The sequence below is a fragment of the Protobothrops mucrosquamatus genome, unplaced genomic scaffold (assembly GCF_001527695.2).
Source record: "Protobothrops mucrosquamatus isolate PMUCROS unplaced genomic scaffold, P.Mucros_1.0 scaffold_131, whole genome shotgun sequence".
Lineage (NCBI taxonomy): Eukaryota > Metazoa > Chordata > Lepidosauria > Squamata > Viperidae > Protobothrops > Protobothrops mucrosquamatus.
In genome coordinates this window covers 109,267-122,103 of record NW_015386207.1, presented here as the reverse complement: position 1 = coordinate 122,103, position 12,837 = coordinate 109,267, and the positions used below count along the sequence as shown (strand labels likewise).

The 12,837-nt window shown below is 44.1% G+C and overlaps 1 protein-coding gene across 1 annotated transcript in view; it reads left to right on the top strand.

The window, feature by feature from the left end:
- The first annotated feature begins 10,840 nt into the window (after window positions 1–10,840).
- The window catches only part of TP53INP1 (tumor protein p53 inducible nuclear protein 1), a 12,951-nt gene continuing 10,954 nt past the window's right edge, over window positions 10,841–12,837 (top strand). Inside the window, exon 1 of the mRNA XM_015817853.1 lies at window positions 10,841–10,944. The gene's annotated coding sequence lies outside the window, so the exon portion shown is untranslated. The remainder of the gene's footprint in view (window positions 10,945–12,837) is intronic.

The window sequence follows — 12,837 nt, the reverse complement described above, 5'->3', positions numbered from 1 at the left end:
AACTCATCTTTATTTCACAATGAAACTAACGCATCAAAAAAGGTCTAACATGACCTAAAACCTCACCGTGCTCTCCTCTGGCAGAAACTTCCTCTGAAAAGATAATCCTTCACTTTTTACTAATAAATGAAAGACCAAATACATTCCTGAATAGGCATCTCTGTGCCCTTGTATGACCTGTTCTTGCTGGCTTCTTTGCTTTCCCTTCTGCCTCTGGAGATCTTTTATCAGAATTTACAGGACACTTCTCCTGCAAAAGGCACAGAACATACCTTACTAAGCATTTCAGCTTGACTTTTGTAGATACTTGATATTAGATCTAACTACTTAAACCGGAATTAATCTTTATTAGAAACTTTGCTTTGAAACAGCAAAGTAATCTTTGACTTACAACCACAACTGGGATCAGAATTTCAGCCCCCAGGAAATGTGGTCATAAAGCAAGACCTCATGTGACCATATCACTTAGTGATTGCATACTCGAAAATCCCTGTGGCCATTGTTAAGCGAATCTTACGAGTCGTTCGCTGAGGATCCACCCTCATCCAAGCCAATCCGGATTTGGTTCCCCCCAGCCCTGAGCCTCAGTAAGATAAGGAAGCGCCTCCAACTCCCTCCATCCATTTATTGCTTCCCATTTCTGCCTCTTTGGTTGCCCTGCACCCTGCCTTTGAGGGGCAGCAGGCAGCCCCAGAACTGCCCAGTGCCCAGAGGCTGCTTGTTACCCCCTGGGAAGCTACAGCCAGCCCAGCCCAGTCGCAGTCGGCCTCCCACCCTACATCCCCCTGCATGCATTTCCCGATCCACACAGCACCTATTGTGCACCCCGATCCACCCTCCATAACCTTCGCCTTGAAATTCTGCTTTACTCTGAAATGTTTCAATATCTAATAAAAACGGGAAGAATTTGTCTTCGCTGTTATTAGGCTTAGCAATTCACATTTTCCCCACTAATGTTAAGAGCCTGAATCAATTAAGTAGCTGTCAGTAACAATTTGTTTGATTTTCAACATTTATACATTCCACAAATGCTGTACTTTATTTAACTCAGTCTCCCCCAACCTACAGCACTCAGCTGGAGCAAGCAGTCAGCAAGGCTACTATTGTTCAATCCAGCTGGAGGGCCCCTGATTACTGATATAAATCAGTAATAATGAAATATGACAATCTCTACAATTCCTTGCATTGGCCATGCTGGGCAGAGTTTAAATTTAAAGTATCTGGTAGATATAAGGTTTCCTAGCTCTATTCTAATCAAACTGTTTTAATGGTACAAAATGCCATTGCTAGTCTGGTCTGGGCATCAGCTCTTGAACTGAGATTTCAGATTTTTTGGGCTGAACCGAGGGGGGCAAGTTGCTTTAATTTTTCCTTCTCTTCCTGAAGAAACCTCCTCCTCAGTTGTCTCAGACAGACATTCTTAACAAGGCTTATTCAGCAAAGGATCATGATAATCAGGGAAGAGAGGAAGGCTGCAATCAAGGCGTCTATGGATCCTGTGAAGCAGAGCTTATCATCCTCATGCTGCAAATTTGGTATTTTCAAGAGTCTCTGTGGATGCAGATCAGAATCAAATCAAGGTGAAGACAAAGCAAACAGATGTTAAGTATTTCATTCTTTCATCACAACTTTGCTATATTATACCTGCTTTGTGAAACACTGATTATGGATAATGCAAAATAGTGGGGAGTAACTCAAATGTATAAATCTATAATAATGACCTGCTGTTTTTGAATAATATCTGAACTGAACCTTTTAATGGTATTACAATGGCCTCAAGCAATTATTCAAGAAAGATGTACTAAATGGATACTAAATTGTCATTGGTCGAAGCTGTTCTTTTTTGATATTCTATCAGCAAAGAGACACTGTATGAATTTTCGTCTCTGGCTATAATACTAACTTGCTGCAACCTGAACACAGGCAGGGTCAAGTCAGGTTAGAACTTGGAATGGAGGCAAGAAATATAAATTTTAAAAATCCTGGAAGAAAGCTGTTGCAAAATATTTTGGGACAGCTGCTAAAAGGGCTGCACTGATGGGTCTACATATAAACATTAGGAGTTGATTCAACTTGATTGAGCCTTTAACTTCCAAACTATACTGAATGGCTGGATCTCAACAAATAGGAGAAATGTTAACAAGATTGGATTTGCCAGAAATCCTATTACAATCTCCCTTGCTCATTAAAATCAGAATTCAATCAGGAGAGGCACTGCAGATGATGGTATGAAGAAAAAAAAACACCTTCCCCCAAAGAATTGAGGTCAAACTGTAAATCACTGACAAAAGATGCTTTCAACAAAATGTCTCCTTATCTTTTTTCCATATTGATCAGATTTGTGCTACAGCTAATAAAAACCAATGTTCTGCTGTAGCAAGAAAAATTTTGAAATGCAAGGTAGTGGATTGGTCCTTCTCTGTAATAATGTGTGCTTAAACAGGACATACTGTCCTTTGAGAGATTTGGGCTTCCTTAAATGCCAATGTGGGTGTGAAATTTATGCATAAGCACACAAGAAGGGGGCATAAGGCTAAGAATACTGGTCATGCCTCTTCCATATAAACTGAAAGAATGGAGTGGGGAAAGCACCAACAGAGAAAGCTTTTCACCAATAGTACATTGTTTTTAGACAAAGGGAAGAGATAACATCTTTTTTTTTTACTGTTTAAGGCTATTCTTGGTCACTCTCAAGACCATTGCATAATTTTTTTTGGTTGCTGGCCCAATCCATCTAGCCCAGTGGTTCTCAACCTGTGGGTCGGGACCCCATTTGGGGTCAATCGACCATTTCACGGGGGTTGCCAAGCAAGGCTGTCCGCCATTTTTTTTGTCCGCCATTTTTTTTGTCCGCCATTTTTTCCCCTTTTCCGGTGGGTGCCTTACCTCCCTTGGGCTGGGCCAGCTGGTGGTCGGCCTGCTCCGTCTCTGCCGCTTGCCAGCTACGCCTCGGCCGGCGCAGGGGGCGGAACCACGCATGCGCGGCGCTCCCGGACAGGGAAAGTCCTCGACTTACGACCGGTTTAGTCCTCGACTTACGACCTGTTTAGTCCTCAACTTACGACCGGTTTAGTCCTCGACTTATGACCGGTTGGGGTCGCGGCATTAAAAAGGTTGAGAACCACTGATCTAGCCAATAAGTTACATCTTCATAAATTAAAAAACTTGATTCTAAGTGAGATCTATCTATCTATCTATCTATCTATCTATCTATCTATCTATCTATCTATCTATCTATCGATCGATCGATCGATCTAATTTATTGGCTGCCCATCTTACCACAGGGTAATTCTGCAATCACCTACAAGATCAAGAGGCTCTAGATAACTGCCTAATATCCAAAAGGGACAGGTCTTTAGTTCAATTTTTTAATTGACATCGATCATTAGCCTCCAGGAACATATCTTTTAAATCCTAGATATGCTTTAAGGATAACTAAATGGATTTACCTTGGTAATGTTACTAGCACAAACAAAATGTAGTCATACTTAAATGGTTGCCAAGTCCAGATGAATTTCTGCTGACCCATTTAAATTTCCTTAAATTAATAACTATCATAACTGAGAATGGAAATTCTCATGATGTTATGATAAATGGTTATGATAAACTCTCTTTTCTAATTAAAAGTTTATGGCTTGAAGGATCTAATATTTATAATCCAACAACAAGCAGGAAAATGAAGTAGGTAGGTAATAAACCATACAAACATGTCTTTTTTTAGAAGGCAGTTAGAGAAACCTATATTTCATATCATTTATACAATCTTCCACCTAGTTATTTTCAATTTTAAAAAAGGGTATAAGAATTGACAACATTTAAAAATATCAAAAAAGTAAGGGCACCTGATGCTTCTTTGAATAACCATTCTTGCTGTGGACTGCAATATTCCCTATATATAGTTGTTTGCAAGACCATTTCAAACTCTTATTTTTTCAAGCAGACTATTGATACCAACCAAAAAGATTTTAATACTATAAATTCTCTCTTTGAGTTCTTGTAACTGAAGCTGATACCTGTTTCTTTGTTCAATATTTTAGATTAGGAAAGCTCTTGGGCATTCCCTCTATGTTTCCCTTTATTTTACCAGGCAAAATATGGTCTGTGGGTATTTTAACTCGCCATGCTATTTACAACTGTTAACAATTCAGGAATACAGGAATGCCTCCAGGCTGGAACTGAGCTATAATATGCCCAATCTACAGAAAAAAGTCTCCAATGAATGCTGCAAACTATAGACTATAAATTTATTGTTTAATATAGGAAGCTGTGTCCAGATTTCTAAATAATAAATTAACATCATTTCTGGAAAAAGGATCATTAGTCACAGAAGCCCAAGCTGCCTTCAGGAAATGCCAGTTCACTCTGGATCTCTGTCTGGCCCTCTCACACTGCAGAAAAATATTCCATTCTCCCAGTAGAGGAACTGCTACATTTATGGGCCAGAGGGCTATACAGTATTTGACTTCCCCTAAATCCAAAGTCTGGCAAAAATTCAACAAAATGCTACTGACAAGAGATTAGTCCTTGTAATCTCTGTACAAAGACAGAGCTCTGTACAAAAATAGTCAACTGCAAATAAGATGTAATGATGGTGATCTTAGAAACATTATCCCTATGAATGAGGGTGCATGTCGGGGCTGCATTTTCACCACAACACTATTTAACCTCTATGTTAATGATCTGGCATTATTTCTAAACTGCATGAAAGGCCACTTCCCTTGATTGTAGAAGACTATGTTTGATGCTCATGCTGAATAATATAGTTTTACTCTCCCATTCAAGATTGAAACCCAAGCATCTTCTAAGCTTGGCTGATTATGGGAAGTATATATTGAAATATACTAGGACAAATCTAAAATCCTGACCTTCAAGAGGAAACTTAACTGCCATAAATGGGTGTTTGCCTGTCTGTATTACATATAGTCTTCGACTTACGACCACAATTGAGCCCAACATTTCTGTTGCTAAGTGAAACACTTGTTAAGGGAGTTTTGCCCCATTTTATAACTTTTCTTGCCACAGTTGTTAAGTTGTTAACTTAGTAACATGTTAAATGTTTCCCATTGACTTTGCTTGTCAGAAGGGCGCAAAAGGAGATCACATGACCCCACGATACTGCAACCGTCATAAATATGAGTCAGTTGCCAAGCGTCTGAATTTTAATTACATGATCATGGGGATGCTGCAGTGGTCATAAGTGTGAAAAACGGTCATAAGTCACTTTTTTCAGTGCCGCTGTAATTTTGAACAGTCACTAAACAAATCGTTGTAATTTGAGGACTACTTGTACATTTATATGGCTGGCCTTTTCACAGAAGGGACTCTGGGCACCATCCCACAATCAAGAAAAAATAATAAATATATAAAAACAGTTATTATAAAATCAATTATTACAAATGAAAATATACTATAATCAAGTGGGCCTTAGGCATCTTGGCCTATTGTTTCACCAATTCTCTGTTCTGGTGAACTCACCATTGTCCTACACAGTGAGAAGCCAACTTGTCTGCACTTGTGCTGTTCAAGGATAGATACTACATTCCAGGTGCAATTCAAACTTTTAATGCTAAGCTTGCCTCACACCTCCTACGCTAAGCTTCTGTGTAGATATAATATCTCAAGAGCTCTGTAGTATTCAGTTGTGTTTTTTAAAAACCGGCTTAGCACTACACAGCTGTGTCCCAAATGATATAGCCCTTTTAAAGACAGGACAAAGGCCACTGAAAGCCAGGGAATATTGAGCTGCAATTATTCTTTCAAGGACTAACGGTCCCTGCTGGTATTTGTGCATAAGCAGAAGGAAAGGACAGCATAAAACCAAAGCATTATAATATTCACATACAGATTACAAGCCTTCCCACGTATGCACTTATTAAATGTATAAATGTTAAATCATTAAACATATACATTATGGCTTCTACCTAAAGAGATCAATTCAAACTCAATATAAAACCAAGAAACAGAGGATTAAAAAACATGCAGTCAAATGTGGAGTGTGATGTTAAATGATCTAATCACAGGTTGTTAAAATGTTCATAGCCCGAACTAGCTATTTAAAGAGAATAAGGAAGAGACAGTCTTATCTATCTCAGAAAGAAGGTCTATGATTAAGATTATCATACTGAAGAGAGTTTTCTTGAATACCTTTGAGAAAACATTGAGATATGACTGGGCCTCCAATGGTGGCATAAATTATGTACACTTAAAGAGATGTTCCTTTAGCAGTTGTGTTTCTTTAGTTAAAAGGATTGTCTATTATTGTACTGTATTCAGCTTGGATACCAGTTGGCTCTGGGCAGCTCACAGCATAAAAAACGAATTGCAATTTGAAATTCAGGTAAAACAAAAACAATGAATAAGATAGTGAATCCAGCTAAAAGGAACAAGTGACTTCAGTCACCCTAGCCCAGGGCTAGGCAACCTTGGCTCTTTTATGACTCGTGGAACTCCCAGAATTGCTGGCTCAGGAATTCTGGGAGTTGAAGTCCACGAGTCATAAAAGAGCCAAGGTTGCCTATCTCTGCCCTAGCCTAAAGTCTGGAAGAAGACCCAGGTCTTTAAAGCCCACTGGAATGCTATCAGGGTGGCAACCACCTGGTTCTCTGGGGGATCTTTATTCCAGAGGGCACTAAGGACTGGATGGATGGCACTGTTTGTTCAAACAGATCAAACTGGCAGGGCTGATATCACATGAGACAGGTGACTCCTCAGTAATCAGGCCCTATGCCATGTAGGGCTGCCCACCTTCTCAAAAACCTTCCCTAAAAATGGAAGTTTGGAGACAGGATGATGGTTATCAAAAATCATTGGAGGAGTTGCACCAACCCCCTTCTTCAAAGAGGCTGTCACTATAGGATGAACCCAAGTGTAGGCCATCTCCCAGGCCACTTTCACAATCTTGAAGGGGCCTGGGTTCAGGAAACGTGGCTCAACTGATAGCACAGAAAATTGTGTCTACCTCCACAGGAGTCATTGGTGTAAATATTTATTGAAGAATAATTCTGGAAAAGAAAAACCTTAACATTTCTTCTATTCAGGACAAAGTCCTTACAACCGTAACCTTACAGACTACAAAAATAAATACTGATAGTTTATTTTTCAAGGTAAACTAGTTGAACATAATATCTAGATAATGGATTTGATAATATTTATTAGATTTATATCTTATCTTTCCTCCAGGGAAAGATAATGTCCAACATCCTCAATGTTTCTTCTTAACAGCAATCCTGTGAGGTCAGTTGGGCTGAGAGGTTATGGCTGGCCTAAAGTTACTCACGGTTTCCATGTCTAGGGATAGGTTTGTATCTAGGTCTTCATTATTTTAATTTAGTAATTTAACCACTACACTAATACTGATTTCTAGTATGAAAACACAATCACCAACCATCTAGACACGGAGAATAAAATTCTGTCTACATCCGGGATGCCAACTAAGCAAAGGTGTTTTTGTATTACTTATTACTCTGCTCATGTATCGAGTAGTAACCTTATCTGTAGATCTACCCATCTAATTTATCTCTCAGCCTATGATATAAATCTAACTACTAAATTATAAACGCCTACATTACTAATACAATTATTTTCCATCTTGGTTAAACAGATGTTATCTATCATGATTTGCTGTCTGTGGACTGCTTGGTCCAATTCTACTTTTGATTGTTTTATATTTGTGGGGGAACACATGCTAGCTTGTCATAATCAGCCTAGGTAACTCAGGTTCATAAAGTTAACAATAAGGCAAGCACTTCTATTTGGGGGGAGCGGGTTAAAAAAGTCCCCAATAGAAAGGCAACCAAAGGTCCACAGTAGAAGTTGTGTTCCTCTTTATGTAGGCCATATGTGCAATGAACATAAAAAGAGCCAATATTTTGATGGCACCATTGTGGTTCTCGTGATTTTTTTGAGTCCCTTCAAAATCATGTAAAGAATTAGTACCGCTTTATAAAGCCTTAGTAAGGCCACACCTGGAATACTGCATCCAGTTTTGGTCACCACATTACAAAAAAAGATGTTGAGACTTTGAAAAAAGTGCAAAGGAGAGCAACTAAGATGATTAAAGGCCTGGAGACTAAAACATATGAAGAAACGTTGCAGGATTTGGGAATGGCCAATCTAGAGAAAAGAAGGGCTAGGGGGGATATGATAGCAGTATTCCAGTATTTGAGAGACTGCCACAAGGCGGAAGGGGTCAATTTATTTTCCAAAGTACCAGAAGACAAGAAACAATGGGTGGAAACTAATCAAGGAGAGAAGCAATCTGGAATTAAGGAGAAACGTCCTAACAGTGAGGACAATTAACCAGTGAAATAACTTGCCTTCAGACATTGTGGGTGCTTCATCACTCGAGGTTTTTAAGAAGAGACTGGACAGCCACTTGTCTGAAATGATATAGAGACTCCTACTTGAGCAGGGGGCTGGACTAGAAGACCTCCAAGGTCCCTTCCAGCTGTATTCTGATTAAGGGGTCTAGTTTAGTAAACACCAGAATCGCTACACTACAACCAGCATATCTTCTCTTATTTAAACCTTCCACAAATAACCCTGCTGCAAAGGTCAGCAAAAGATAGCTATTTTGGACTGAAATTATTGGATAAGCATCTTCATACTTTGCTTAGCAGGTCTAAAATGGCTTGTTAATATGGCTTAACAAGTAAGAAACAATATAATTCTATGCTGTCTCCCTTGTGTCACAGTAAGTCACAGTCAATTAATCTCTATTATAGCTTACTATATAATGAAGATACACTGTTGGTATGCATATTTAGTATTTAGAAATTATTTTTGTGTATGAATCAGAGTATTGTACCCCTCTAAATTGTACTTAAACTGTACATTAGTGAAGTTATTCAAAGCCAGTATAATATCTGGTCTCTAAATATTTTATTTTCTAGAGTTTGCTTCAAACTCTTTAAAACCATTTTATATAGACATAGAGCAGACATGTCAAATACAAGGCCGGCCTGTGAAGTGGTTTCATGTGGCCCGCGAAGCCATCCTGGAAGGCCCCCGCTGCCTTGGCCCCGGCCCAGGCCAGCCGGGAGCCAATGTACAAATTTTGTGATGGCCATCTATGCTGAAACACATTCAGTCTTAGCTCCACAAGGCCATCTGGAAACAACGAGGAACCAGCCCCTGCCGCGTTGGCCCCACACCCTGGGTGCATGCTGGGGAGATGTCACCCTTTGTGAGGAATGAAGAAATGCACCATCGCCTGGAAGTGGCCAGCAAATGGCCCTCGCCTACTTCACATATCCGGCTTGATGGGCTCCAGGGGAGAGGTTTCAGCAGGCAGCAGGGCGCTCTCCTCACAGCACCGAGAGGCTGAGCCGGGTAGCACAAATCCAAAAAAGCGCGAGGCCGCCCAGCTCCCAGCCTTCCCGGGTTTGGCAGGCAGCAGGGCGCTCTCCTCACAGCGCCGAGAGGCTGAGCCGGGTGACACGAATCCAAAAAAAAGCACAAGGCCACCCAGCTCCCAGTCTGCCCAGTTTTGGCAGGCAGCGGGGCGCTCTCCTCACAGCGCTGAGCCAGGTGGCGTGAATCTGATGAGAAGTGCAATGCTGCCTAGCCCCCAGCCTGCCCAGTTTCAGTGGGCAGCAAGGTGCAAAGCTGGCAAGCTTCGCACCATCCGGCTCAACCTCTCGGCGCTGTGAGGAGTGCCCCGCTGCCTGCCGAAACCACACCCACCCCACCCCATCCACGCCCACCCAGTAGGCCGCACCCACTCTGGCTACACCCCCCCCCCGCAGGGAAACCGCAATGCTGATGCGGCCCTCAATGAAATTGAGTTTGACACCCCTGACATAGAGGATTAGTGTTTTAAATCAGTGTTTCTCAACCTCAGCAACTTTTAATATGTGTGGACCTCAACTCCCAGAATTTCCCAACCAGCATGCTGGCTAGAGAATTCTGGGAGTTAAAGTCCATACATCTTACAGCTGGCTGTTGAATTCTGGGAATTGAAATCTACACGTTTTAAAAGTTTTTGAGGTTGAGAAACCAGTAATATGTATGTAAGCAAATTTCTTACAGGAACAGTTTTGCTGGTAACCATAAAAATGTATGGAATTGTCAGGAATGAGATTTACAGGTGGAAACTCCCCACCCCACCCCCACCCTTACCCCAGAAGACTGGCACCTTCTTAAACCCCGACCTGCATTTCCTTATTCCCAGCTGGGGGCTAAGACAGAGATATTCTGTGAGAACTGGGGAGATAAAGGTTGGGAGAGCCTGAGAATTGGGGAGATAAAACTTAGAATTACATTGAGAAAAGTTTCTCCATGCCCAGATGTTTACTCAACCTCAGAACAGCTGGAACATTTCCAACCTATCACTCAGTTCTTTTTTTTTCTCCCTTTCTTCTCTTATGCAGTATTTTTCCACCCGGCCGTCTCTTCTTCCTTCTTCCTTTCCGCCACCTTTCCTCCCTTTGTCTCTCTCTCTCTCTCTCTTTTCCCATTCCCCTCCTCCCAACTTTTCCTCTTTCTTCTACCTCCCTCAACTTCTCTCGACTTCGTCCTCAACTCCTTTTGTTGTTCGGGCTTGCAACCGCTCCGAACTTGCTTTGATTCCGCAGCGAAGGGCCAGATCACGTGCGTTAGTGACAGCCTGTCTCGGCGCGGCCCCGAACACCGCGAGGCTCACATTGGTGCAGCCGAAGCCGCTGTCCATTCCCCCCCCCCTCCAGTACCCGCCGCCTTCTCACGCAGAGATACATATACACTCCGCACAGGATGGGATGGGAAAGGGGGGGGGAGCCGGGGCGGGGCCAGGGACGGCCCCTGCCGATCAGCTGTTCGCTGGATTCTATAACAACAAAAGACTCAGCCGGGAGCTGAGACGGGCCGACGCAACAGGGAGCCTTGAAGGAACTAAGAGGACCGCCGCCCTGCCACCTACCTCAGTAGCCGCCGTCCAGCTCCGTTCTGCCCCGGCGTTCGCAGACGGTGAGTGAAGCCGCCGTGGCTGCCCTTTGGACCGGGGTGGGCGGCCAGAGCGACTTCCCCGATGCGCGCTGCGCTTGGCTCGAAGGGCGCGCGATCCGCCCGGGCACGTTCCGCCTGGACGGATCGGTCGCTCCCGTCTTTCAGCCGGAGCCTATTTAAAGATCCGAACGGGGGGGGGGGGTGCGAGGGGATTCTCCTCGCCGCTGCCTTTAGGTTGGGCGGCTGCGGTGGGCTGACCGAGTTCCATTCTCTCATCCTCCCGTGGACAAGGAGCCGTCTCCCCCTTCTGCGAAGCTGTAAACAACCGGACCGGTGGCGAGGCGAGGCGAGGAGTAACGCCGCAATAAAAGTAGTTCCTCTTCCATCCCTCGCTTTTCCCTCAAGAGCCGCGTCCCGAGAAGCCCGCCGGCGGCTTCGACCCTCGCTCGAGGAGTGTAGCGGCGGCTCATCCGCAACCACTTGTGGCGCAGGTCTCTTCGCTCTGGCTCCAGCCCCGCGTCCTGCTCGCGTTTCCTCGGAGGGAGCGCCGGGCAGGTCAGTCAGCGCACATCCGGAGAGAGAGAGAGAGACGATTCAGACGGCGACCCGAGAAAGCTGTTCAAATGCAGTCCCGCTACTCGACCGCCCTCGGATCGCCCAAGCGATTTCCGTGCGGCTGCTTGGAAGAAGGCGAAGGGATTTCAGAGACTCCTCCTAAGGATGACCGTTTAGATTCGGGGGACGGGGAGGGGGAGGGGAGGGAGTTTCTACTTGGATTTTACTACTTGGATTTTACTAAAGTTTAAGCTTTACTTTTTAATCAGTGTCTGGTCTCGAGTGGCGTTTTAAATGGTGGCCTACCCGGCGCTGAAACTTGGAATTAGACGAGTGAGATGGATGAGTGGGAGTCGCCGTTAAGCAATGCATGCAGATTCACTCGCCAGATCAATTCCAACGTGGGCTTTATTCTGCATTTAATACGCCTAGCGTTAAATCCTAGTTTCCCCCCCAAATGGATCGGCGTCTGCTATCCAGATTTCAGTTTCGGAGTTGCAATTTTGCTGCGATCGCGGAATAGCGGCTGCGGCGATAAAATAAAAAATAAAAAAATAACAAGGGGGAGAGAAAAAGCGTGGTTTGCGCTTGCAACGCCAAACCGAGTTTAGGGGCGCCTGCGCGAAGGCTGACGGCCGGAAAACACTTCCTTTTCGCTCGAGAAATCCAAGCGGAGGTCGGTCACCATCCATTCAGCGAGGACTCCCGGGCGAATACCCAGAAATACCTCAAGCTTTAGAGATGCCCGTTTAGGCTACCCGCCTGCTGCAATCCTCGGAGTACGCAACTTTTGGGCTGAAGTTGCACCTAATAGCCGGGCAACGCGGCGGGATTCCGGCTCGCGCCGGAGGCGTCGGCGGGCCTCGATCCTCGCATTTTAGCATACATTCTTCACTTTCCCTACCTAGTTTGCAACCTGCCGCGGGAGCCGCTTTCGCATTTCGCCGCCTTCTGGTGAGATGGAAGAGGAGGAGCGGGAAGCGCTTGGTCCCGCCCAAAGGGCTGGAGCGGTGTCGGGTTGCCGTCTTCCTTTGCATATCCTGTTTTGTTTAAACGAGCGAGAAGTCGCCTTTTCTTCAGTTTTCTTTCTTCCTTTAACTACAGTACTTTGGGGCACTTTCCTGGCGCTCAGGTGTGACTAAACCCTCCTTGGAGCAGCCAGGCGCCGCCGCTGCCGGGGGGGGGGGGAAGTTTGCTGGCGAACGTTTCTTTTCAGGGAAATGCGGCCCAGTTGGTTTGTGTGTGTGTGTGTAGATTGGATGGATGGATGCAGCTTTGGCGGGGGTGGGAGTCATATAATATACTCCTAAAATGCATGCACAGACAAGCTGTGGCTCCCATGTGTTCAGTACTACAAAC